A 25,772-nucleotide genomic window follows, 5' to 3' on the forward strand; every position below is an offset into this window, starting at 1 on the left:
TAAATCGAAATAATAATAATAATAATAATAATAATAATAATAATAATAATAATAATAATAATAATAATAATAATAATAGGTGACAATTTGTGGCATTCTATCGCATTGATAGTGTAATCTGATCTTGGGGCAGTTGGTGACTGCCTAGGGCTGCCTAGGGCTGAGCTTTTTAGCAGCTGTGTTTACAGATTCGTTGGCATCATACGCATTTGTTGTCTCCCCTTAATTTCCATTTATTTGCATTGCTTGCCACTTGTAATAGATGTAAAATGTCAACTAGCGATTTATTGGTGAACAAATAATATGAGAATGCACTGCACAAAAATTTGGTACAGGGAAACAGAAAGAACCACAACGGAGATACAAAATCCAAATGTAGGGAGGAGGAACAATTCTAGATTATCCCTATAATCTGTCATTGGCTATGAGTTTGAGGACTTCTTGCCTCCTTACATCAATTTTGTTTTCTTTCTGAAGCAGGAAATAAACTGGATCATAACTTGGACTGGATCATAACTTAAGCCTGCAAAAGATAAGGCGGTTGAGATGATCTTTCATTGGGCCACTCAATGGTCATAAATGTATACCAGCTTTGGAGCTCTGTCTATTTCCAAGGTGTGGGATCAATAAAACAGCAACATTACAATGGAGAGTATCGGAATGAATCTGAATCCTACTGACAGAAGCTTTCTAAGGACAAGGGCAGTCAAAAGTGTCCACATAAATTCTGTGAGGATTTGAGACTTGATCCTGAATTAACTTGCAACAGAGTTGCCCATACATAACAGTTTGCAAAAAGCCTTCCCAAAAGGTAAAGAAGATGCCACTCATCTATATTTCTAGCTGACTTTTATTTAAGTGGCAGACTAGGGTTGCTAGCTCTGGGTGGGGAAATACCTGAAGACTTTGGGGTGGAGCTGGGAAGGATTTGCGGTGGGGAGGTGTCTCAATGGACTATAAGGCTATGGAGTCTACCTTCCAAAGCAGCTATTTCCTCTGGGGGAACTGATCTATGTCACCTGGAGATGTGCTGTAAAACCAGGGGATCCCCAGGTCCTACCTGAGGACTGGCATGCTTACTTAGAGGTTGTTCTGTATGCAGACTGAAAAAGATTGTACAAGACTCAGAGCTTGAGACATGAGGCTGGGATCCTGAGCCCTTACTTGGAATTCAATAGGCCTGGGCTATTAACCAACAATAGAAGGGACTTATGGACCTATTGGGGAAGGCACTGGCAAACCACCCCGTATTGAGTCTGCCATGAAAACGCTAGAGGGCGTCACCTCATGGGTCAGATATGACCTGGTGCTTGCACAGGGGATACCTTTACCTTTACCTTTATGGACTTATCAAGAGCCAGCCTTAAGATCCAATCATGGGCCTCTGTTAAGGACCAATCACATCCCTTGGTGGGAGTTAATGTAAGTTCGACCACTTGCTTGCCTGCTGTTCAGTATTTCTGGCTCCAGTAAAGTTGTTGGTTGTTGGAGCTGAGGGTCCATGTCTTACTGAACTCACAGATTTAATAGAGGTAAAGAAGGTTTGATGGTCCCAGGATCAATGGTCAGCTTTAAAAAAAATAGGATTGGGTAGCAAGTGCTGTGAAAGACCCTGCTTGAGACCCACTACCAGTCAGCATAGACAATACTGACCCTGATAGACCAGTAGGAAGACTCTGCTTAAATCAGGTTCATGTGTTTGGTTTACTGATGTTCATTGAGAAGGACACACAATAAGACATTGATTGCATCCATATGTAAACTCAAGAAGGACAATATAAAAGTAACATCAAAACTTCCAGTTCTTCCTTGGTCTTAATCATTAATAGGTCTCTGGGAAACTCAGCTAAAATTGATGGATTAAGAATGGGAAGTTGGGGATAAGACCAACAAGCTAGTGATATTAAGTAAAATGCACCTAATTTTGGTAGGTGGGGGGAGTTTAGAACCAACCAGTGAAAACCAACTGCAGAAAAGTGTAAGGCTTGTCTAACTGAGACTTGAAATGACAAGGTCTTTGGGGAAGGAGCCATGGCTTAATGGCAGAGCACGTGCTGGACATGCAGAAGGTCCCAGGTTCAATCCCTGGCATCTCCTGTGAAAGGATCAGGTAGCAGGTGATGTAAAAAACCTCAACCCGAGATCCTGAAGAGCTGCTGCAAGTCTGAGCAGACATACTGACTTCAGTGGCTCAGCATAATAGGATACCACAGTGAAAAAACCATACAATTCAAGGGCCATGCTATGTCACTGCGACCAGATATCAGGGTACCAGCCAGTTTGGTGTAGTGGTTAGAAGTACGGACTTCTAATCTGGCATGCCAGGTTCGATTCTGCACTCCCCCCACATGCAGCCAGCTGGGTGACCTTGGGCTTGCCACAGCACTGATAAAGCTGTTCTGACAGAGCAGCGATATCAGGGCTCTCTCAGCCTCACCCACCCCACAGGGTGTCTGTTGTGGGGAGAGGAATGGGAAGGTGACTGTAAGCCGCTTTGAGCCTCCTTCGGGTAGGGAAAAGCAGCATATAAGAACCAACTCTTCTTCTTCTTCTTACATTACGCACAGCCTATGCTCACCCAGAATTCTTTCTGACTTTGCAAGGGATCCTGGGTTGCTCCTCTCCATGGGACAGTTGCAGGTTTCTGATTGGCTGACTGCAGGATTCTGGCCTGCTATGCTTTTGGTTTGTAGCATCTCTGCCAATAACTCATGGTGACGCCTTGGGCTGTAGCCTGCAACCTTGTGAAAATGAACAAATGTGTCCTGCCATTTTGGCAACACTGGTATAAAAACATTTCCTCTTGAGAAACAATGGATCTGTATGATCCAAGAGTCATTCTCTGTGCTTGTACAAAGCTGGACATGAATATTTTAGGAAGGAAATCCAGGCACGGAGTTGCCCATTCTATCTGTGTGTATGTTTTTTTCTGTCCTTGCAGGCACAAAAACTCTCTCTGAAAAATTCCTCTGTCCTTTCAAGAGCACGAATAGTGTGGCCAAAGAGTGTGTCTCCACTCTGGACAACCAGGTCAGTGTGTGAAAAGCAAGGACATCCCTGTTTTCCCAGCAGTTCAAAGTATCTCCTTTAACCACAGTGTAGGGGGGAGGGATTGGCTGTTCTAACTACAAGCAGACAGAACATCCAAGCAAAGCATTGACTAAGCAAATTGTCATCCCTTCTAAAGCTCAAAGTTAGTCATATTCTTTGATTCTCTAGCCTTCCATTTCCATTCAAAACGACCACATTCCCCCCCAAATTTTTCTACTGCTCAGTAACTAATTCATCTTTAAGGTTGCTGAGCACCCAGAAGAAGACAATGAAAGTCGTGTATTGGTACAATTTGGCACTAAACATGTTGTTTAAGAAATGTTAACATCTACAGAGAGCCAGTTTGATGTAGTGGTTAGGAGTGTGGACTTCTAATCTGGCATGCTAGGTTTGATTCTGCACTCCCCCACATGCAGCCAGCTGGGTGGCCTTGGGCTCACCACAGCACTGAGAAAACAGTTCTGACCGAGCAATGATATCAGGGCTCTCTCAGCCTCACCCACCTCACAGGGTGTCTGTTGTGGGGAGAGGAAGGGAAGGTGACTGTAAGCCACTTTGAGCCTCCTTTGGGTAGAGAAAAGCGGCATATAAGAACCAGCTCTTCTTCTCCTAATTAGCCAGAACAAATAGCACCCACTTTAAGACCAAGACAGCACACTCACAATAGTGGGGGAAGTATAGTGGAAGTACCTTTGCAGCGGAATTAGCTGTAGTTTTGCATCACTTCCAATTTGCAGCAGAATGTAATTGCATGAGCTCAGTGGTCTCATGTATCTCTTCATAAACGCACACATGAAAATATGCCCAGCCTATGAACTAGGGAATCTTTATAGTACACATGAGCCTCATATAATGTTTTAGCTTGGCAGAAAAGAACTTACTACAGCCAAGGGAAAAGAGTAAAACAAAACCATAAAAGCATCAGTGACGTCTTGCCGGAGTTATATAAACAGAGAGCACTGGCCGTGCCAATCTTCACTTGGCTACAAAAAAGGGGCAATTATCAAGTAGGAACATGGTCAGTATATCGGTGAAGAGGAAGTAAAAACTGGGTGAGAATGTATACCGGAATGAGCAACCTCATGGCAAGGTTTAAGGGTCATGCAGTGTCGTCAACCACGGTGAAATGTCCTTTTCTGACTGCAAATAATTCTCTTTAAAAATCATAATAAAGATAATAATACAATAAAATATATATAAGAGTTGAGATAATAGCATTACCAAGAAGAGAAGTAGCTGACATCCTATAGAATATTTGCATGGCTTAAGCCAACTTTGCTCTTGGATTCAGTGGGCGTTTATAGACCTAACAGCAGAGGTCTTCACCCTTTCCAGGACCTTCAACCCCCAGGTTGTCGCAAGGGACCTTCTGAGCTTGAAGCATGTGATAGGAAGTCACATGAATTCCCCACAATGTGTTGTGTGACAGGAAGAGGCTGAGCCCGCATTCACAGGGGACCTCTTTTTTCAGACTTTCATCTTTGATCCATTGCCAGCTAAACATCCTTGAAATATTTTATCAGTTAGATTCTTTCTTAGCCATTCCTCGCCAACATTTTGAACACCCCTCCACTAGGAACAGGCCAAATGTTTTTAGCTTCATAAGAAAACATGCCTTCTTCATGCACAAAACCACACAAGAGTCGCTTCTCATGGGACTTCCTATAAGCACATTTGTTCCCATCCACTCACTCTGGGACCTGGCTGTGAAGACCAGTACTTTTGTTCACATCATGGGCTAGATCATTAAAATGTTTTGGTTTTTCTTCCATCTCAAAACAATTTTCCTCATGATTTCTGGAACTGGACTCCTACACAATCATTTTGATTGGACAATACTGATGGACTAAGGATCTGATTCAGTGAAAGGCATCTTCTTCTGAGCTGTCTTGCACAAGAAGGTACCAAGCAGTCTTCCTTAGGTAGCTCTTCCTTAGGTAGCTGTTTGATGTCCTTCCTTGTTTCTGCCCTTTCAAGCAAAGTGGAAGATTATCCTAGGTTATATCTGAGGAAAATCCGGACTCACTGAATATCCATGCTTGAAACAATAGCCTTCAGCTTTTCCTTGCATTATTTTCTTTTCCAGTGACTCTGGTCTTCTCAGAATGGGACCAAAGTACCCTAGCCACAGTTGGGTCCTTTTATGTTCTCGGGAGCGTTCAGACTTGATTTGATCTAGGGCAGAGTCTGCACTTACTTTATTTATTCCATTGTCAATCCTGTTGAATTCAGATCACTTTGAACTCGGGTCTTCCTCTCCCCCCCTCCTCCCCATTGAAACAGGAAAGTCTTCTGCACGTGGTTAGGGAGGCTCAGAAGGTGTGGGGGGCTCTTTCTTTTCTTGAAGCCTCTTTCTTTTCTTGAAGGGGGGGGAGAGGATCGAAAAAGGCAGAGGAGGGAGGAAAAATCTAGGACTGACAGAAGTTGAGAGAAATTAGGGGCTTCTCCTTTAAGGCAAGTATGTCACATGACCAGGTGTAGCCTATCAGAGGTTCTCTACCGTGGAGCTTTCTTTATTCAGGATTTTCAGCACTCTAAGATATCGCACTATAAAGGTAGGGTCACTCCAGATCAATCCTTCTTGCTGCAGAAGAAAAATTTAAATCGCCCAAAATTCAAACAGAAATCACATTCAGTATAGAGGGCAGGGACTGAATCGATCTGGGGTTGGAATAAAAGCTCCAAGCAGTTTACACCTAGGACCCCCTTATTTGTCTTTTTTGGCGGCCCACAGTTACCACATCGCATTACAGGCCACATTTCCGATTCTTCAAGTGCATCCCGACACAGAGACATTTTTTGAACACTCGAAATGTAGCAAGCAAATGCACATTTTCTCCAGCACGGAGACACATGGCAGGAGTCACTATATCACTCTGTTAGGAAAGAGGCAGGGATAAAGCCAGCAGACCAGTGGCACCCATTGAGGCCTGCAAGGCCTGTGAAAGGCGCTTAAGGGAGGAGCCACCGGTGAGCCTGCCAAAATGAAAAACAAAACCCCCGCTGTGTCAGTGAGGAAAGAACTTTCTGTTCGGTCCAGATAATTTATTGTCTGGCTGCTGCAGGGAGGTGTGAATCTCAGTAGGCTGAGAAAGCGACGAGGCAAAATAGAGAAGGGAGCCAAAAACCTGCCAACTTTGCTTTCGGGCCCAACCTGTGTGAAGCTATTAGGCTTTGTAAGCTCACATCTGGAAGAGAGGGAAAGATTCACGGCTGCTTATAACCATCTATTATACATGTTTTGAAGGAAGATTGCAAACTTAGGGCTGCTTCACACCTAGGCCTCGTTTCTTTGTGTGAGCAATCCCAAGGGATGAAACCAGCGGCAGCAGAGTTGTTTTTTACACCCCGCGTTTCACCGCCCAAAGGAATCTCAAAGCAGCTTACAATGGCCTTCCCTTCCTCTCCCCACAACAGACACCCTGTGAGGTAGGTCTGAGAGAGCTCGGACAGGACTGCTCTGTGAGAACAGCACTATCAGGCCTGTGACAAGTCCAAGGTCACCCAGCTGGCTCCCTGTAAGCATATTTATGAGGGCTCTTCTCATTATGATCATACAAGCTAGGATCCTGCCAATGGTGCATTATAAAGACAGCACACTGCCCTCAGTTCTTTCAATACATGTGTTTACCATGCTGCTCGATTTTTCAAGATCCTAGTTCATGTGAATAAAAAAATCATACATATTTAATTTGTATACTGTCGTATACCCATTAGCTCAGGGCCGTTAACAACAGCTTAAAACAATACATCATCATCATACCCAATAAAACAACAGGCCTACATTAAAAACCACCTCCTGTTACTGACTCCCTGTGGGGATTTGTCAGGGTTTGGAGGGTTGGTGGATGTTTCTTGTGCGGAGGCCAGCTTCTCATAATGCCATTGCCTGCCCTCAGCCATAGGCCTGGTGGATCAGATCAGTTCTGCAGGCCCTCCGGAATTCTGCGTTCCACCAGGTCAGGGCCAACACTGAAAAGGACCTGGTCGAGTCCAATATTATCTTTCTGTGGCTGGGGGCCCAAAGCAGATTCAAACTCTCTGATCATAACATTCTTGTGAGGGGGGGAGGAGGCACAGGGGAAGAGAAGGTCCTGAAGATACAGGGGTCCTCGGGGCGGGGGTTAGGGCCTTGAACATCAGAGTCAAAACCTTGATTCTGATCCCATTTTCAATCTGGAGCCAGTGCAGTTGGGAGAGCTGCATCGAAGATCTATGTGTTGTCCCTTTCAAGAATAGGGATGCCAGCCTCCAGGTGGAAATGGAGAATTATAGGTCAATTCCAGACTATATAGATCAAATCCTCTGGAGAAAATCGATGTTTTGGAGGGTGGACTCTATGGCATGGTACCCCACCGAGCCTGAATCTGACAGTCTTTCCTTCCCATCCCCTGCTGATGGACAAGGGGGACCTAGATAGCTTATTCAAGCAACATGGCAACTATATCTATTGGGAGGGCTTCTACACTCTTTCTGGCCTCCCAGAAACTTCTGAAGAGCCCTCCTGTGAACCTAACATGGGAACACTGAATCAGTCTGCATTTCCTGCTGCACCCAAGCCCTGTTAAAAAGCAAAGATCTTGGATGATCCCAAGCTTCTCTTCCCTGCTATCTATCTATCTATCTATCTATCTATCTATCTATCTATCTATCTATCTATCTATCTATCTATCTATCTATCTATCTATCTATCTATCTATCTATCTATCTATCTATCTATCTATCTATCCATCTATCCATCTATCTATCCATCTATCTATCCATCTATCTATCCATCTATCCATCTATCCATCCATCCATCCATCCATTTAATTTGTATACTGCCGTTCCCAATTGAGCTCACAGCGGTTTACATAGTAAAACAATAAAAAACACAATAAAACCCCCATAATGCCCTTAATACATTATTAAACATTAAGACGGCAGACAAAAGAAAACCCACTAGCAACTCACCCCCTCGATCAGCCAGGGCCAACTTTCTTACTGTCCTACTGACGAGAGTGGGGAGCAGATCAATAGATGGATACGATAGACATGGGGATTCCCAGACTGAATAGCGGGACCATGCCCTGGCCTCAACCATATGCCTCGCAGAAGAGCTCTTTGTGAGGGTAGCCCACTGCAGGCTGAGAAATCCCTGGAGATTTGCGGGTTGGACCCTGGGAAGGGAAGCATTTGTGGTGGGGAGGGAATTTAGCAGGGTATCAAAGCCGCCATTTTCTGCAGGGAACGTGGTGCTTGTGGTCTGGACATCAGTTGTCATTCTGGGACATCTCCAGGCCTTACCTAGCAGTCAGCATGCTTTGAAATATCCTTATGCAAAGCTGCAGTCCGCCAGACTCACAGGAAGATGTGACAATGTTTTGTGAATTCTAATTGACCTTAGATGAAGAAAAATCTACCTGGGAGTTCTGATGGTCCATAGTTCATATTAGAACTCTTCTTTATGACATATTTATTTCAGCCAAAATTGGCATCATGACCCCATGGCAACTTTCCACCAGGCTGTGAAAACTGCATTGAATGAATCAGATGAAGGCTTTTCCTGCAGAGAGTGGATCTTTTGGAAGATTCAGTAGACGTCATGCTTTGACAGCTGTTACTGTGGATTATCTTTGTGATTCAGCGTGTGTTTATTAATACTTGCTCTACATGCCAAAGGTGAGAGTCCCCTCTTATTGTTAGCTCTTCACAACATTTCCCCCTTTGGGGGATTGAATCTTCCTATTATTGTGTGTCCTGACTATGTGTCTCACCTGGAAGTCGGCAACCTATGCTACGACACCCCCCCACCACCACCACCAAATCCCTAATTCAATATGGACACCCACACACTGCTCCCCTATATATGGATAGATTCAAATGGGTAGCCGTGTTGTAGCTCAATAAAATCTACTGGACTCTGATTTTATTGTTCTCCTACATATGAGATCCCTCCTCAGGTAAATTGCGGATGCAGGTGAAGTTTGGGGACACTCCTGAGATCGATTCTTAATTAATAGCCTAAACGCCGAAAGTGGCAGTAGAGAGACCATCCAACATTGTCATTAAGCCACAAACACGTCAGCATTCCTGGATCAGCCCAGGAACACACACGAGCCCATCTGAGTCACCAGAACGATTCACCCGCCCGCTCTCCTTTCTGGGCACTGTGCTCAGCTGCATAAATATCCCCTCTGAGTTAAAAGATGGCACTTTTCAAAAGGATGCCCGGTAGCGTTTCCCACCTTTGCCAAGCGTTTTGCTTTCTGACACCCAGGCTCCCAAAGGGACAGTGTGAGAAACAACAACCCACAAGTCTGACTGGATAATACCCCATTGCAGCTTTAGTCACCATCTTCTTGGCTTCCCTCCAGCTGTTCTGGGAACACAAGCGTTGGAGGACATTGTTCGGATCGTTTTGTAAAACTCGTGAATGAAGCATTAACTTCAAAGGCGATCAATACGATCTAATGCAGGGTTAGTCAAACTGCGGCCCTCCAGATGTCCATGGACTACAATTCCCAGGAGCCCCTGCCAGCCTTTGGTCGCTTTCAGGAGGTTCTCAAGGAAAAGCTGAGATCCAGGTACCCCAAGTGCCTTTTGATCACTTGGTCTAGATTCTGCCAGATGGTCAGATCCCAGAACTTCTGTCCGTGTGTTTCATTCTAGCCAGGTCCTGCAAGGGACCCTGGCTTGGTGGCAGAGAGTCTGTTCAGCATGCCGAAGGTCTCTGGTTCAGTCCCCAGCATCTCCAGTCAAAAAAAGACCAGATGGTAGGTGAAAGATCTCTGCCTAGGAGCCTGGAGAGCTGCTGCCATTGGGACTTTGATGGATCAGTGGTCCAATTCAGGAGAAGGCAGATTCATGCACATGTGCTTGGCTAGCCTTGCGTGATCATCATCAATCTTTTTAGCCCACCCTTCTCCTAAAGCTCAGGGTGGGTCACGACATTTTTAAAAACAATGGAATAAAACTCTATTAAAATGTATTAGAAGCATGGTGGAGGCCAATAGATGTCCCAACAATAACTGAGGACCCTACATAAACAATAACCATAGAATCATAGAACCATAGACTAGGAAGGTACCTCCTGTGTCAGTGATATCAGGGCTCCCTCAGCCTCACAAGGTGTCTGTTGTGGGGAGAGGAAAGGGAAGCCTCTTTGAGACTCCTTCGGGTAGAGGAAAGCGGCATATAAGAACCAACTCTTCTTCATCATCATCTAGTCCAACCCCCTGCACCATGCAGGACACCCACAATCCACTATACCTTCCATATCCTTGAGCCTTCACAGAATCAGCCTCTCTGTCAGATGGCTATCCAGCCTCTGTTTAAAAATTTCCAAAGATGGAGAACCCACCACCTCCCGAGGAAGCCTGTTCCACTGAGAAACCGTTCTATCTGTCAGGAACTTCTTCCGGATGTTTACATGGAATTTCCTTTGAATTCATCCCATTGGTTCTGGTCCGTTCCTCCGAGGCAAGAGAGAACAACCCTGCTCCATCCTCTATATGGCAGCCTTTTAAATACTTGAAGATGGTTATCAGATCCTGTCTCAGTCCTGGATGCCATAGCTAATTCCACCTCTGCATTTATTCCTTCTCCCTCCCACTGGATTTGAATAACAATGTAATGTTTTAGTCAACCTGTGGGTAGTCAACCTGTGGTCCTCCAGATGTTCATGGGCTACAATTCCCATGAACCCCTGCCAGCAAATGCTGGCAGGGGCTCATGGGAATTGTAGCCCATGGACATCTGGAGGACCACAGGTTGACTACCCCTGTGTGTTTTTAACTGCTCAGTCATTTGGACCGGTCTTGTCAGCCGCCCTGAGCCCTTGGGGAAGGGCAGCATAGAAATGTGATAAATGAATGAATTAATAATGGGCTCTCTCGGATAGTTCTAAGCACGTCAGCTCATGTAGTGGGAGGGTTGATGGAGATCAAGTGTTCAGGTATCATTTGGCTGGTGTTTTGAACAGGAAGGCCTGGATTTCAGCACTCTTTTCAAGCCACACTCATAGGCCTGGCAGAACAACTCTGTCTTACAGGCCAGGGGAACTGTCCAAGGTCCTTCAGGGCCCTGATCTCTCCAGGGAGAGCGTTCCATCAGGCCGGGGCCAGGGCCAAAAAGGCCCAGGTCTTGGTTGAGGCCAATTTGATATCTTTGGGGCTGGGGATCATGACCAAGCTTTGTTCTCTAGATCAGTGGCCCCCAACCTTTTTATCACCGGGGTCCGGTCAACGCTTGACAATTTTACTGAGGCCTGGGGGGGGGTAGTCTTTTGCCGAGGGACGTTACCGCTGCCTGAGCCCCTGCTCCGCTTGCTTTCCTGCCGGTGCCCCTGACTTCCCGCTGCCCACTGGGGGGCTCTGCCAGCAGCAGCTGTGCAATGCCACGCCGAGGGGGGGGGCAGCCATGGTGGCTGCCAGAGAACACCAAAGGTGAATCGCGGCAGAGTGGCAGGGCAGCCCCCGAGGCAGCAGCCGGGGAGGAGGACGAGGAGGAGCCGCAGCCCGGTACCGACTGATCCACGGACTGGTACCAGTCCCCAGACCGGGGGTTGGGGACCACTGCTCTAGATAATCTGCAAACACTGACCGTATAGAATCCATTTCTCGGTGGGGGAATACACTTTACCACTGGCTCAGGCTACAGTGGCTCAGGCTAGCCTGATCTTGCCAGATCTCAGAAGCCCAGCAGAGTTGACCTTGGATAGTATTTGGGTGGGGGCAAGGAATGACAAACTAATCTCTCGAGCCTCTCTTAGCTTAAAACACTTCGGAGTCACCATAAATAAGCTGTGATTTATCGGCAAAAAAAAAGTGGCTTGGAAAAAGTAAAATTGACCAACCATGTCTTTCATACAAGACAAAAGCTGTTTATTTCTTCAGATTTTTAATCCAGCTTGGTGCAGTGATTAAGAGCGTTGGCTTCTAGTCTGGAAAGCTGGGTATGATTCCACTCCTCCTCTACATGTAGCCAGCTTGGGCTCATCACAGTCCTTATAGTGCTGTTCTCACACAGCTCCCTCAGCCCCACCTACCTCACTGAACTCTTATCTTTTTGGCATATCTGTTGTGAGGAGAGGAAGGGAAAGGTGATAAAGGTAAAGGTAAAGGTATCCCCTGTGCAAGCACCGGGTCATGTCTGACCCTTAGGGTGACGCCCTCTCGCGTTTTCTTGGCAGACTCAATACGGGGTGGTTTGCCAGTGCCTTCCCCAGTCATTACAGTTTACCCCCCAGCAAGCTGGGTACTCATTTTACCGACCTCGGAAGGATGGAAGGCTGAGTCGACCTTGAGCCGGCTGCTGTGATTGAACTCCCAGCCTCATGGGCAGAGCTTTCAGGCAACATTTCTGCTGCCTTACCGCCCTGCGCCACAAAGGTGATAGTAAGCCACATTTGGGTAGTGAACACATTTGGGTAGTGAAAAGCAGGGTATAAAGCACAGCACTTCTAGCTCTTATGGCTGAAAAGAAATGCTTGGTGGTATGTAGGCAAAAAGAGCCTCTTGTACCTTTACCTTTTTATGTAGGCAAAACTTATGCGTTCATTTTCCTAGTTTGTGTCTCCGCCCCCCCCCACCCATGAATGAAAGAGTGAGCAAACAAGCAAATGCATGAATGAACCAACCAAATGAATGATTTATTGCAGTCAAGAGACCAGCACATCCCCTCCATGACAGTATGCCTAGCAAGTGCCAGGGAACGGATTCTTCTTGTTTCAAGCGACTACAAAGAGACAGTGCCTGAACAAAAGGGAGCGACTTCTGACTTAACATAAAGAATCTGCCAGATGAGCAACCCAGAGACTCATTCACTGAAATATTAAACCCTTTCTAGCAGCCCGTTGCCATGAAGTTCTTCCAGGACCGCTGTGATTTTCAAACCAGAGTCGCTCGCTCCTCTTCCAGTAAGTGAGATTTTTTCAAATGGCGCACTCTAATGCTATGTGAATGCGCTTTCAATTAGCCCTGCACGCGGAAGTGGTAGGAGCTAAATTAGATTATTATAGTTTAGCCATTACGGCCAGCTCTTGCAAAACAAGGAAGCGGCTGCCAAAACGGGAACAGCTGCAAACTGCTTGAAGTGTAGTGTTTAAACTGGCGATTTCTGGATGCCATTGATCGACTGGAAAGGGGTGGCAAAGAGACAGAATGAGAAATATAAAGTATGGGGTTTTGTTTTGTTTTTTAATTCCAGTAAACTTTTAAGGAGTGTTGGATGATAGTCTTCTCTACTTTATAAAATCTGGCAGGTGATTATAATGAATCCCGAAAGTATCATCAACACAGAATCAGCCTGTTCCTCTAAAACTGAACCCAAACCAAGACACCTGGAGGTTTGTCTGCAGCCTCTCCTATTAAATGCTGCCAGTGGTTCTGCTCATGCAACTTGTGCGCAATTAGGACTCCAGAGGGCATTTTCTTCCTCCATAGCTATGCCGGGACTGGGCAAACCCCTCTAAATATTGTTGACAGCCTTGCTCAGGGCTTGCAAAGAGAGGGCCCTTGTGGCTTCCGTGACTGAGTCCATCCATCTACTGTTGGGTCTTCCTGTTTTCCTGTTGCTTTCACCTTTTCCTAGAATTAATTAGCTTTTTCAGTGACTTTTGTCTCATAATGGGATTAGAGCAGGGGTAGTCATAGAATCATAGAATCATAGAGTCATAGAATCATAGAGTTGGAAGGGGCCATACAGGCCATCTAGTCCAACCCCCTGCTCAATGCAAGATCAGCCCTAAGCATCCTAGAGCATCCGAGAAAAGTGTGTATCCAACCTTTGCTTGAAGACTGCCAGTGAGGGGGAGCTAACCACATCCTTAGGCAGCCTATTCCACTGCTGAACTACTCTGACTGTGAAAAACTTTTTCCTGATATCTAGCCTATATAGTTGTACTTGTAGTTTAAACCCATTACTGTGTGTCCTTTCCTCTGCAGCCAGTGGGAACAGCTTCCTGCCCTCCTCCAAATGACAACCTTTCAAATAATTATTAGGGCTATCATGTCCCCTTTCAACCTCCTTTTCTCCAGGCTGAACATTCCCAAGTCCCTCAACCTATCTTAATAGGGCTTGGTCCCTTTGCTGGCAGGGGCTAATGGGAATTGCAGTCTATGAACATCTGGAGGACCACAGGTTGAGTACTCCTGGATTATACAATAACCTCAGTTTAATAACTTTAGCTTCTAAGGAGAGGGCAAGCTCAATTTGATCTATAACCAGCTTAGAATCTTCGAGGTGGAAGGGGCCATCGAGGCCATTGAGCTCAACCCCCTGCTCAATGCAAGATCAGCCTAAAGAATCAACCTTCTTCTCATCTTTCTTCATTGTCCAACTTTTGCACAGAACTTCAAGGGGCCAGTAACATAAAATGAATATTCTTTGGTCAGTGCCACTTGTGATATAGCTCCAAATATCATACCAGGTCACAAATCTGCTCCCAAGGTCAGCTGATAAGCACCTCACCGAAACTCTGTGATTGTAAGCCACTATCAGCAAGGTTACTGCTATCTCAGATCAGTTCTTTATGACTCTCTAAGTCATAAATGTGTCTACCCGATAGTCAAGAGATATGTGACTTTGCTTTGCCAGCATGGTGCAGTGGTTAAGAGCAGCAGAAGTGGGTTTGATTTCCTACTCCTCCACATGAAGCCTTCCCCACTGTTGGGAATATGCAAACTCTAACAACCTCCCACACAACACACACATTCAACCCTGTGCCCTTACAGACTGGACAACTCCTCCCCTTTCTCTCCCCACTGCCAAGCTCTAGCGCCTGTTGTATTCTTGGAGACAACGGGCTTTGCGCCTAGTGTGAAATAAGTTGGCTACATACAGTTCAATTCCCCCCTTCATGCACCCTGGACTGCAGACAAATTGGGACTCCGCACGGCTGCTGTTTGCAAAATTTAAAATGCTGGAAAGCTCTGAAAACAAGATTTCCAGCATCTCTTTTCAGTTTGCCCTTTTAAAAAAACACTCTTTGTCTCCAGTGCCCTGACAGAAACCAGCTTTTATGGAAGGAAATCTATTTGAACACCTGCGCGCTGCTCTACCTTATTAAATCATATTTGTTGTTCAGGAAACAAAGAGGCCTTCTGAATAATGTTCAGGCACCATTTCCCTAATTGTTGTCGAAGACTTTCCTCCCCTCATTATTGCAACTTCATTTCTGAGGCCCAAATTAAGAGACTGACAAGCGGAATGTTTAGTACTTAGTCGAGGAAATAATCAGGCAATTTCCTAGCTTTGATGCCATCCTGGTTTATAAAAAGCATTTGACCTCATGCATCCTGACGCTGACATCAGAACGTTCTTCATAGGACTTCGCGGAATACCAGCCTTTCTACAGGGCCATCATCAGTAAAAATGACAGTTGCCTATGAGCAACAACTTTCTACTGCGCATTTTGTGTCATGAAGGTACAGACAATTTATGGTGTCTCCATGAGTTAAGAGTTGTTCACAGGTGGTTTTCCACTGGTTCCTCTTTCTCACAGTTGGGATTTCCTTGGTGGCTTCTCATCTAAGTACTAACTAGAGTCAACTCTTCCTAGGCACCAAAATATGACAAGAATGGGCTAACCTGGGCTATCCAGGTCAGGGTAATATCTAGAGAAGGCTTTTTCAACCAGAGTTTCATGAAACCCTGTGGTTTCTTAATGGCCCTGGAAAGGTTTCCTGAATAGATGGAAGTTAATTGATTTTAATAAGAAGTTAATTAATACAAATTGCCGGCTAGTCAACGCCATTGTCTTCCCCATAACGACCTATGGATGTGAAACCTGGATCCTAAAGAAGGAAGACAGGAGGAGAATAGATGCTTTCAAATTATGGTGTTGGAGACGAATGCCATGAATACCATGGACAGCCAAAGTTACCAACAAGATGGTTTTGGAGAGGAGCAGGCCAAAGGTGTCACTGGAAGGGAAGATATTACGGCTAAAGCTCACTTACTTTGGACACATCATGCGATCAAACTCGCTAGAAAAATCATTAATGCTCGGCATGGTCAGCAACAAAAGGAAACGTGGTCGCCAAAGGATCCGTTGGTTCGACACGATCAAAGCCGATACAGGGATGACCATGAACCAACTAAAAGAAGCAGTTAGACACAGGGACGCATTGCGAAGACTTTCCTATAGAATTACCGAGGGTCAGACACGACTGAACGGGTGACATCATCATCAATAAATGTTTAGTATATATTTAAAGTTTGTTAAACATTTATTGGGTGATATGACCATATAGGGTCAAGTTGACTCCCCCATGGCCAATGCTGGGCCAGGTGGAAAGGGGAGGGGCCCCATGTGGGCATGTACACAGCTATGCTTCCCACCCATATTCTGCATGATCCTTCTACTCAAAGCCTGCAAAATGTTTCAGGGGTTTCTCAACAGTAAAAAAAAAAGTTGAGAAAGGCTGATCTGGAGCAACATTGCTTCTCTGGCCAGATTAGTCAAAGTATCGATCACTCAGCTCCTGACATCATTTCTACAGTGAGGGTTACCTAGAAGAGTGAGGGTATTGTCTCCTCTCTGCAGTGTCTCCTGGCTGTGAGGTATGCTCATCATAAAGAACAACTTGAAGGTAGACACTTAAGGCCCTTCTTTTATCATCATCATCATGAATGTGTGGTGCAGCAGTTGGAGAGCACTCCCCCCTCCTCCAGTTTGTCTTCACAACAACCATGAGACACAGGCTGGGCTGTGAAAGTGATTGGTCCAAAGTCACCCACCAAGTTCCATCACAGAGTCAAGGGCAAAGTCTGCACTTACTTTGTTTATTCCATTTTCAATCCTGTTGAATTCTGATCGCTTTGAACTCGGGTCTTCCTCTCCCCCCCTCCTCCCCATTGAAACAGGAAAGGTTTCTGCACATGGTTAGGGAGGCTCAAAAGGTGTGGGGAGGGGAGCCAAGCCTCTTTCTTTCTTTTCTTGAAGGGTAGGGGGAGAGGAACCAAGCACGGAGCCTCTTTCTTTTCTTGGAGGGGAGGGGGAGAGGATCGAAAAAGGCAGAGGAGGGAGGAAAAATCCAGGACTGACAGAAGTTGAGAGAAATTAGGGGCTTCTCCTTTAAGGCAAGCGTGTCACATGACCAGGTGTAGCCTATCAGAGGTTCTCTACCACGGAGCTTTCTTCCCCAATCTGGATATTGAGGATTAACAGCACTCTGAGATATCGTACAATAAAGGTAGGGTCACTCCGGATCAATCCTTCTTGCTGCAGAAGGAAAATTTAAATCGCCCCAAATCCAAACGGAAATCGCATTCTGTGTAGAGGGCAGGGACTGAATCGATCTGGGGTTGGAATAAAAGCTCCGTGCAGCTTACACCCAGATCTGAATCTGGTTCTCCCAGACCCTAGTCCAACATTCTAGCCCACTACTACACTTTGCAGACATTTTCTTTTAGTCAGTCCCCCCTGGGTTTAGCATTATATGTTTTTATGATTCTGGAAGGACCATTCTGGTTAAAAGGTAAAGTGTGAAGTTTCAGATTTCAAGAACACTCTGAACTGGCTGAATCACACACTGTTTTAACATTCTTGTGCAGAGCTTGTGAAGACAGATAAAGGCATCTATTCCTTGACCCAAAGTTCTTACCCAAATGGCTCACCTTTTGTAGCATCCTGAAGGCAACATTTGCTTCTTATTATTCACTCCTCTTACAATGCTAATACTTGTCAGGGGGGAAAAAGGTTGCTAATATCGAAAATTCTAAGGTAACATTGTTTGGTTTACAAAGGCCGAGGGCAAGTTATGTAGATAGGCCAGTGCTTCTGAGCTGTATGTCATTCTTTCAAATGTCCTGACATGTCTGCATTTAAAGTTATTTCTGGAATACACTTTGTTCTTTTCCATTAATTTTTTTTTCAAAGTCTTGTTAAAATGTGCTTTCTCTTCAGCATGACTGTGACTGTTATCCAGCCAGCTGTTTAACTTAATCTCCCCTAATGCTCTTCCTCATTATAGGCCCTACCCATCATTGCTTTTCTCCACGGAAGTTTCATGATTCCCACCATAGCGTATTCAGTAACCCAAACTGACATTCCACACCCCGCAATTCTCCCCTTTTCACCAAGGGAGAATCTAAGGGGATCCAAGCCTTTGTCATTGTTGCACATTAATAATCATATTACTGCAAGCTGGAAACCTAACTGAGTCCTGAAAAGCAGGGTAAATAAATAATTGCAGTTCTAGGAGGGGTCGTCATTAATTAATTAATGGTTCATCAACTGTGGCTTATAGCAACTTGTATACCAAGCAGGAAAATAATAATAATAAGAGTTGGTTCTTATATGTCAATTTTCCCTACCCAAAGGAGTCTCAAAGCGGCTTACAATCACCTTCCCATTCTTTTCCCTACAACAGACACCCTGTGAGGTGGGTGAGGCTGAGAGAGCTCTGATATCACTGCCTGGTCAGAACAGTTTTATCAGTGCCGTGGCGAGCCCAAGGTCACCCAGCTGGCTGCATGTGGGGGAGTGCAGAATTGAAACCGGCTCGCCAGATTAGAATTCTGCATTCCTAACCACTACACCAAACTGGCTCTCAGGGGAAATGGCTCCAATTAAAAGGCACTTCCACTTGTACAACAGCGGAATGGCTCCAATTATATAGTACAATGGCTCCTATGAAAAGGCACTTCCACTTCCACTTCACCATTTTTCTTTTCCCTCCTGAGCCTTCTGTACTAAACCCCACCATTATTTCCAGGGGACTGCAATGAAAATGGTGAGCCAAGAAAGCACTGTTCTCCAGGGGTGGTTTTCCCCAGTACCATGTGTGGCACTTGCGATGGGCCTCAGAGTTCCAGGGGCCCTGTGGTACTGTATGGCTTGGGGGCCTTCACTCTATGATTGTTAGGGGATCTTCCTACCTATGCAGTTTGTGGACTGCAAGGACAAGGAAAGAAGCTGCCAGTTGCTTCCAAAGTTCCAAATATCCTTGGGAAGGGTACCCCATTGCTACAGCACAAGTGCCAGCACCAGTTGTGCTCTGTTAAGGCACCATGAATCCTTAAAACCAGCCTTTTTCAGCCATGGAGGTATCACTGCAATATTTTTCAGGCTTCGGGCTAACAGGAAGTGATGTCGGATGACCACGCCTCCCTGCCACCCCCACCCTCCTTAAGTGAGAGAAGCGCCAGGCAGCAAATGCTGAAATGGCCAGGGCCCTTCCCCTTCCTATCCCCTCCAGGGAGGGGAGGGTTGAATTTTTAATTAACAAATTTAAACTTTTTCTTTCACAGGGTGCGAAAGCTCTCCACAACCTTCATTTTGAAAATCTCCACATTTTGAAAATTCCCATGGAGGGCCTGCAAAGTGCCATAAGGTGCCTTGGGACTGTGGTTGGGAAACCCTGTCTCAAACTGGCCCTGCTATTCTACAAACAGGGCACTGCTCACGGTTCACTGGATCCTAGCCTATGCTGTTATAAGTGTAAATGCTGACAGGTACCTATCCAATCATTACTTGGAAAGAGTTCACTACAGCCTCTAGGCCACCCATTCCCTCATTGCTCTGCCTTTCAATATTGGTGCCTTGTATTCTAATTTAAGCACCGTATTGATCTGCAAGGGAGATGACTGAGATGTCTTCAGGATGGGAGAACCTGCTTTGGCACCACCACTTTCCAAGTCGATGTTTTCAACAACCCTGAACAAAAAAATTACACGGCTGCATTTTTTATCAGTAGGTCTTTCCCTCGGAGGAATCCATTGAAAATCTATAATAGCTCCTTATTTAATGTTGAATTTCCGGATGCAATCCCCTCTTGTGTCATTCCACTTTGAATAAGATGGCTTAAAAACACCACATGATTACAGTCATTAAACAGCTGAATATATAGACTATCAATTGAAGCAAAGGACTCTTCTTTTTAGAATAGTTTTATACATACCCACAATATTGTGAATTCTGCAGCTGCTGCTGTTAATAGGCCTGTTTTAATGCTGCAACCTCCATGCTTAACAATACAATCATACATAGGGTTGCCAGCTCTGGGTAGGGGAACACCTGGAGACCTTGGGGTGGAGTTGGGAGTGGGTGGGATTTGGGGTGGGAATGAACTTCAATAGTGTATAATGCTGTGGGGTGTATAATGCTGTAGTGTATAATGCTGTAGTGTATAATGCTGCCCTCCCAAGCAGCCATTTTCTCCAGGGGAATTGATCTCTATCTCCTGGAGATGAGCTGTAAAACGGGGGGATCCCCAGATCACACCAGAGAACTGGCATTCCTAATCAATGTGGTTAATCTCTTCTAAATAATAGGCTGCTTTTAAAAGGATGAACCAATTTTATGGAGGATAGGTCTATCAGTACCTACTAGCCATGGTGGTCTAATCAGGGGAAGGCTTCAGCCTCTGTGCCCTGTTGTTGGACATCCAGAGGAACTGGTTGGCCACCATGTGAAACAGGATGCTGGACGGGATGGACCACTGGCCTGATGCAGCAGGGCTGTTCTTGTGTGCTTATTCTCTAACTAGAGGCAAAGCCCATTGTATGCGGGAATACAATGGGTGCTAGCCTTTTCCCGCAGGGAGCCCCCGGCAGCCGCGCTCTGAGCGGCTGCCGGGGGCTCCCTTGGCCGGTGGCCTGACGCGTCTGAGGTGTGTCAGGCCACCGGCAAGGGAGTGTCAGGCCCCCCTTGTTGGCAGGGCAGGAAGTGGCCGGGCCAATCGGCAGGCGCTTTGTACCTGCTGATTGGCCCGGTCGATGGTCTGTCCGGAGGAAGGGGCCAATCGGCACCCTTCTTCATCCCGGACAGAGCCCGACCTAACTCCTCCCCCTAAGCCCTTACAGCTTTATTCAGTCCGCGGCACCGCAGGCTGTGTAAAGATGAGCTCTGAAGGATGTAACTCTGGGACTGACAGCACAATCACCTGGGTTGTTGCTCTTCTCCAAGTCTCTCAGTGTAACAAGCATGGAGTGGCTATCTAATACCACAGTGGTCCCCAACCCCCGGTCCGGGGATTGGTACCAGTTCGTAGATCAGTCGGTACTGGCCCGCAGCTCCTCCTTGTCCTCCTCCCAGAGCTGCTGCCTCGGGGGCTGCCCTGCCACTCTGCCACTAGCTCACCTTTGGTGCTCTCTGGCAGCCGTCATGGCTAGGGCTCCCCCTCGGTGTGGCACTACACAGCTGCTGCTGGTAGCGCCCCCCAGTGGGCGGCAGGAAATCTGGGGCACTAGCGGGAAAGCAAGTGGAGCAGGGGCTCAGGCGGCGGCGATGTTCCTCAGCAAAAGACTACCCCCCCCCCCCGGGCCTCAGTAAAATTGTCAAGTGTTGACCGGTCCCCAGTGATAAGAAGATACCATTGTAATACCACCACCACCCCAAAAAAAATTAAAACCCTAGTAGGTTTAGCCCACTAAGAGTGAGTCCGTGAATGATAGCTGGCGTGAATGGACAAGTATTTCTGGGCTCCTACCATCTTATATAAAGAACTAGAATGCTATACATGTGAGAAATTTCATATAACTTCTAGTAGTACTGGAATTATATGGATATTGCAGAGTTATGTTCTTCATGTTCCAGATTGCAGTCTGGCTTCTACATTGTCTGGTTTGTGGGTGCAGGCAGACTTAAATATGCAAAGAGATGTTCAGCACCAAGCTGCTTAAAATAATAAAACAGGGTTGTTATGAAGGGAAATAGACACTGAATAGAAAGAGGAGAGAGCAGTTTAACTAATTAACTGCTGTTTTCATTCATTCTGTCTGTCCTGAAGGCAAGCAGGGAGGAAGTGTGTTCAAATGAGCAAGAAGTCTCCAAATGAGCCAATCGGGACACTGGAAGAGATTATTTGAAAAAGATCCGAAGTTCCTCGTCAAAGTATGCTAAATACACATTTCCTCCGATGCCCCCTGCAGGATATTCTTTCATCTGCATTTGAATCATGCATGCTAAAGAACTTGCAAAGTCCAACAGCTGGACTGTACCCATTTGAAAGAGGAGTGAATAGAAGAATCCACAGCCTTGGTGAACTTGAGAAATTTGACTTGACTCACAGTGATGACACTTTTGTAAGGAAGGGTATTTTTTTGTTTAAATGAACCTGGAGAGAATATCTGCTGTAAGTTTCTGTTCTGTTCACAGATACATCTCTGTATTCCATCTTCCATGTATTGTTCTGCCTGGTGGAGAGTTTTGAGTTATTCTATTTTAAACTAGTTTCTGCAGCAAAAGAGCAAGATTTGCATCTGGGTACCTACTGAAGGGAGTTTTGGCTCTGGAAAGCTTGTATCCTGGAAATCTACAAAGTCTTTAAAGTGCTGCTGAACTCAAATCTTGCTGTTTTACACAAATTCCCTTGCGAGTTCTGTTCCTGATTTAGCCCCATCGAACCCACACAGACCTAGATCATCTCTCCCCTGACCAGTTGCTAATTTTAGAGATGATGAAGCTCTGATGCAGTTCTGAACTGTATCCGCTCCGATAGCTGTGGAGAGGAACCATGAAAGAAGCCCTTCCGGTGAGTCATTATTCCTCAAGATCACACCGGATGATGCAGACCTGGATGTCATCTGGAGGGCTATTATCCCCTTTTTCAAAGCAGCGCAAACCCATTTTAGAAGTTCACTAACTTCTTCCCAGGCTCCCTGTGTCACTGTTTTTTAGAAATGAATCACCTTACCAGTTTGGTGAGAGCAGTTCATCTGTGGCTCTCTGTCTCATTTAGGGTTCTATGCAAAATAATATAAGGTGGTAAAACCCATCCACATCAAACGACTCCCAAAAAATTGTTTTGCTACTATACCAATGACATCGCAAGCAGTTGTGGAAAAAGCCTGCTAATATCAACTATTTCAGCTCAAGTTTCTGGCAAACCTCAGGACCATTCCGCACCCGATAAATATAGTGAAATGCTTACCTTATGAAGATGCCATAATTTTGGCATTTTGCATGATGTTGCCAACCTCCCGTGTCCATCCAGCAAACCTCAAGCAACATCCGCCATTTTAAAGTGGTACTTGGGCCATAGATTCCCTAGCCTATGTAGCACGAGCTACAGGAGAGCAACCAGCAAGCCACACACTGGATGGAGGAGTGGGGAATCAAACCCGGCTCTTCAGGTTAGATTCTACTGCTCTTAAACACTACACCGCACTGGTTTTCTTGGGGACCTGGCTTTTATAGGAGGCCCAACTGCTGAGGAAGTGTCCATGATACATTTCCTAGTTCACTTGAATGCATGTAAGTCAAGGTAGAGCCTTCTAGGATGATACCACTTACCCCCATGTTCGGATTTTATACTCTAGGTTTGCAGGAACAGATCCATTGGAAGGGGGTGGAAAAAGGATCGAGGTTGCATCTAATGTCTCCCATCTCCCAACCGAAAAAGCCCACAATGTGCATGATCTATATAAGAAAATCTTCATGCATTCAAGTACACATGGAGGTCAGGAGCGGGTGGAGGGGGCATGTTTCAGTAATCACCTGGAGAGGACTCTCCTCTCCCAGTAAGGCTTAGGACTTCCCACCCATCTCAGAAGCCCATCATGTTGTACATTTCAGTGGCAGCCAATAAGGCAGAGAGCACAGGCAATATGACAGAACCATGACAAGGATCATCATGTATGCCATACAGAAGTATCTACACACACTTGAGTTTCTTGACAAAATGGGAAGGTCAAATGTAATAGATAACAGAGTAACTTTCGCAAACATTGCAATGAAAGGGAGAAAATATCACTCAGCAAAAACATTAAAGATACAAGTCGTAGGTAGTTTCGCCTTGAATGTTTCATTTTGCAAAATGTCATCTTCAGTTTCGCTTGGCTTCTGTTGGAGCAAAAAAGGACCAAACAGGGGAATCAGATGGCCTATGTGGGGAAGCCCATTTGAGGCATAATGATCTCTCCTAATTACTGTTTACGTATTCCAGGAGGCACAACTTCATTTGCAGCCACTTACAGTAAACAGCGTATCAGAGAATTCAAGGACCTCAGAAGATGCCTCATTAGCACGCTGTGGTCATATAAACCAAGAAGCTCTCACATGGTAAGAGCTTTCCATCAATTTAATCCTTCATAATGAACTCTCTTAATTTTTTTTTCAGCAAACACAATGAGAGGAAGCGAGATACCTTGTGACCTCATCTTCTCCATTCCGAGAAATTCAAGATTATTACATTGGAAGAAGTAGTGCCCTTCACACTTAAACAAATGCATAATCACGTTGATGTGGTACTCATATTTTAAAAATTGGATCATGCATCTTTTCTGCATTCTGATGTGTCCCTTCGCTATGTGCCCCCTCTAGGCCAGTTTCAATACAATGCTAGCTGAAACAAAGAAACAAAAAGAAAAAAAACACCTTTGTTCTGGTATAGCAGCTCACTTAATCTAAGTTGCTGCTTTTCACATGTAGCAAAACATTAAATGTACCCCCAGTGGACATAGTGGAATATGCCAACTAGATTGCTTTAAAAGGGGATTAGATAGATTAATGGAGAAGAGGCCCATCAGTGGCTTAATGCTATGGGGATTAAAAGGAACAACATTGTCAAAGACCTCCGTGAACTGTAGTAGTAGAAGGCTACCTTGAGGGAAGGCCTTGGCCTTTGTACTCTGTTGCTGGCCCTCCATAGTAACAGACTGGCCAGTGTGTAAGACAGGATGCTGGAATAGAGGGACTATTTGTCTGATGTAAGGGTTCTTAGGTTCTCACATCATATATAATGAAGGTCTGTGAACTATGCATTGTAGAGATGACAAAGAGGACTTTGCACTTTTTTTTGTTCTGTCTTGTTCATCTCTGTTTTCAGCTAAGAATCAGAATAAGGCCATAACAAAGATCTTCCTTCTGTTCTCAAGGTAAGGAAGTATTTCAAGCCATTAGGGACATTTATCGCAATGGTATCTTCACTGTGACATGTATTTATGTTGCATATTGACAAATGTAAGACAAATAAGGACAGTAACTCCCTGGTAAATCAGTATGACACAGGGATCCATGTTGAGGTGAGCCAGCATGAATTATACTACTTCAGCCCTCTGCAAAAACCCATCACTGATTCATGTTGATTGCCGTCATTTGCCCACAGTGATGGCATGGAATCATATAATTGGAAGGGACCATAGAGGTTATAAAATCAAACCCCCTGCTCAATGCAGGATAAGTATTTGTCCAGCTGCTGCTTAAAGACCACCAGTGAGGGGGAGCTCACTACCTCCTAAACCAGCCAATTCTCCTACTGACTGTGGGGGAAAAAAAACCCTACTATTTAACTGGTACCGTTCTACATAAAGTTTAAACCCATTACTGCAGGTTCTTTCCTCTGCTACCAACAAGAACTGCTCGCTGCTCTCCTCTAACTCAGGAGTAGTCAACCTGTGGTCCTCCAGATGTTCATGGACTACAATTCCCATGAACCCCTGCCAGCTCACGCTGGCAGGGGCTCATGGGAATTGTAGTCCATGAACATCTGGAGGACCGCAGGTTGACTACCCCTGCTCTAACTGACATCCTTTCAAATACTTAGAGAGTATGTCCCCTCTCAACCTCCTCTTCTCCAGGCTGACCATTCCCAAGTCCTTCAGCATCATGGCACCAAACTTAAGAGACCAAAGAACACTTTGATACTTTCTTGTTCCCTGCTTTGTTGGGCGTGATCTGGGAAAGGAGGTTGAAGCATTAATAAGCCATGGATTGCAATAAAAGGCTTCTTTCAAACGGCCTCTGCAATCCGTTTTCAGCTGCCGGTTACTAATGGATTTTTCTTTGTGTCACT

At 45.4% G+C, this 25,772-nt stretch overlaps 1 long non-coding RNA gene across 2 annotated transcripts; it reads left to right on the plus strand.

The window, feature by feature from the left end:
* Nucleotides 1-2,980: 2,980 nt before the first annotated feature.
* LOC143841734 (uncharacterized) lies at nt 2,981-21,836 on the plus strand. 2 transcript variants are annotated; one of them, XR_013232766.1, is made up of 3 exons: nt 2,981-3,030; nt 8,516-8,712; nt 21,768-21,836. It is a non-coding gene; the product is annotated as an uncharacterized LOC143841734 (long non-coding RNA). The 2 variants fall into 2 exon arrangements; XR_013232765.1 differs by lacking the exon at nt 21,768-21,836 and adding an exon at nt 12,692-12,883.
* The last annotated feature ends 3,936 nt before the right edge of the window (nt 21,837-25,772 follow it).

The sequence above is a fragment of the Paroedura picta genome, chromosome 7, assembly GCF_049243985.1.
Source record: "Paroedura picta isolate Pp20150507F chromosome 7, Ppicta_v3.0, whole genome shotgun sequence".
Lineage (NCBI taxonomy): Eukaryota > Metazoa > Chordata > Lepidosauria > Squamata > Gekkonidae > Paroedura > Paroedura picta.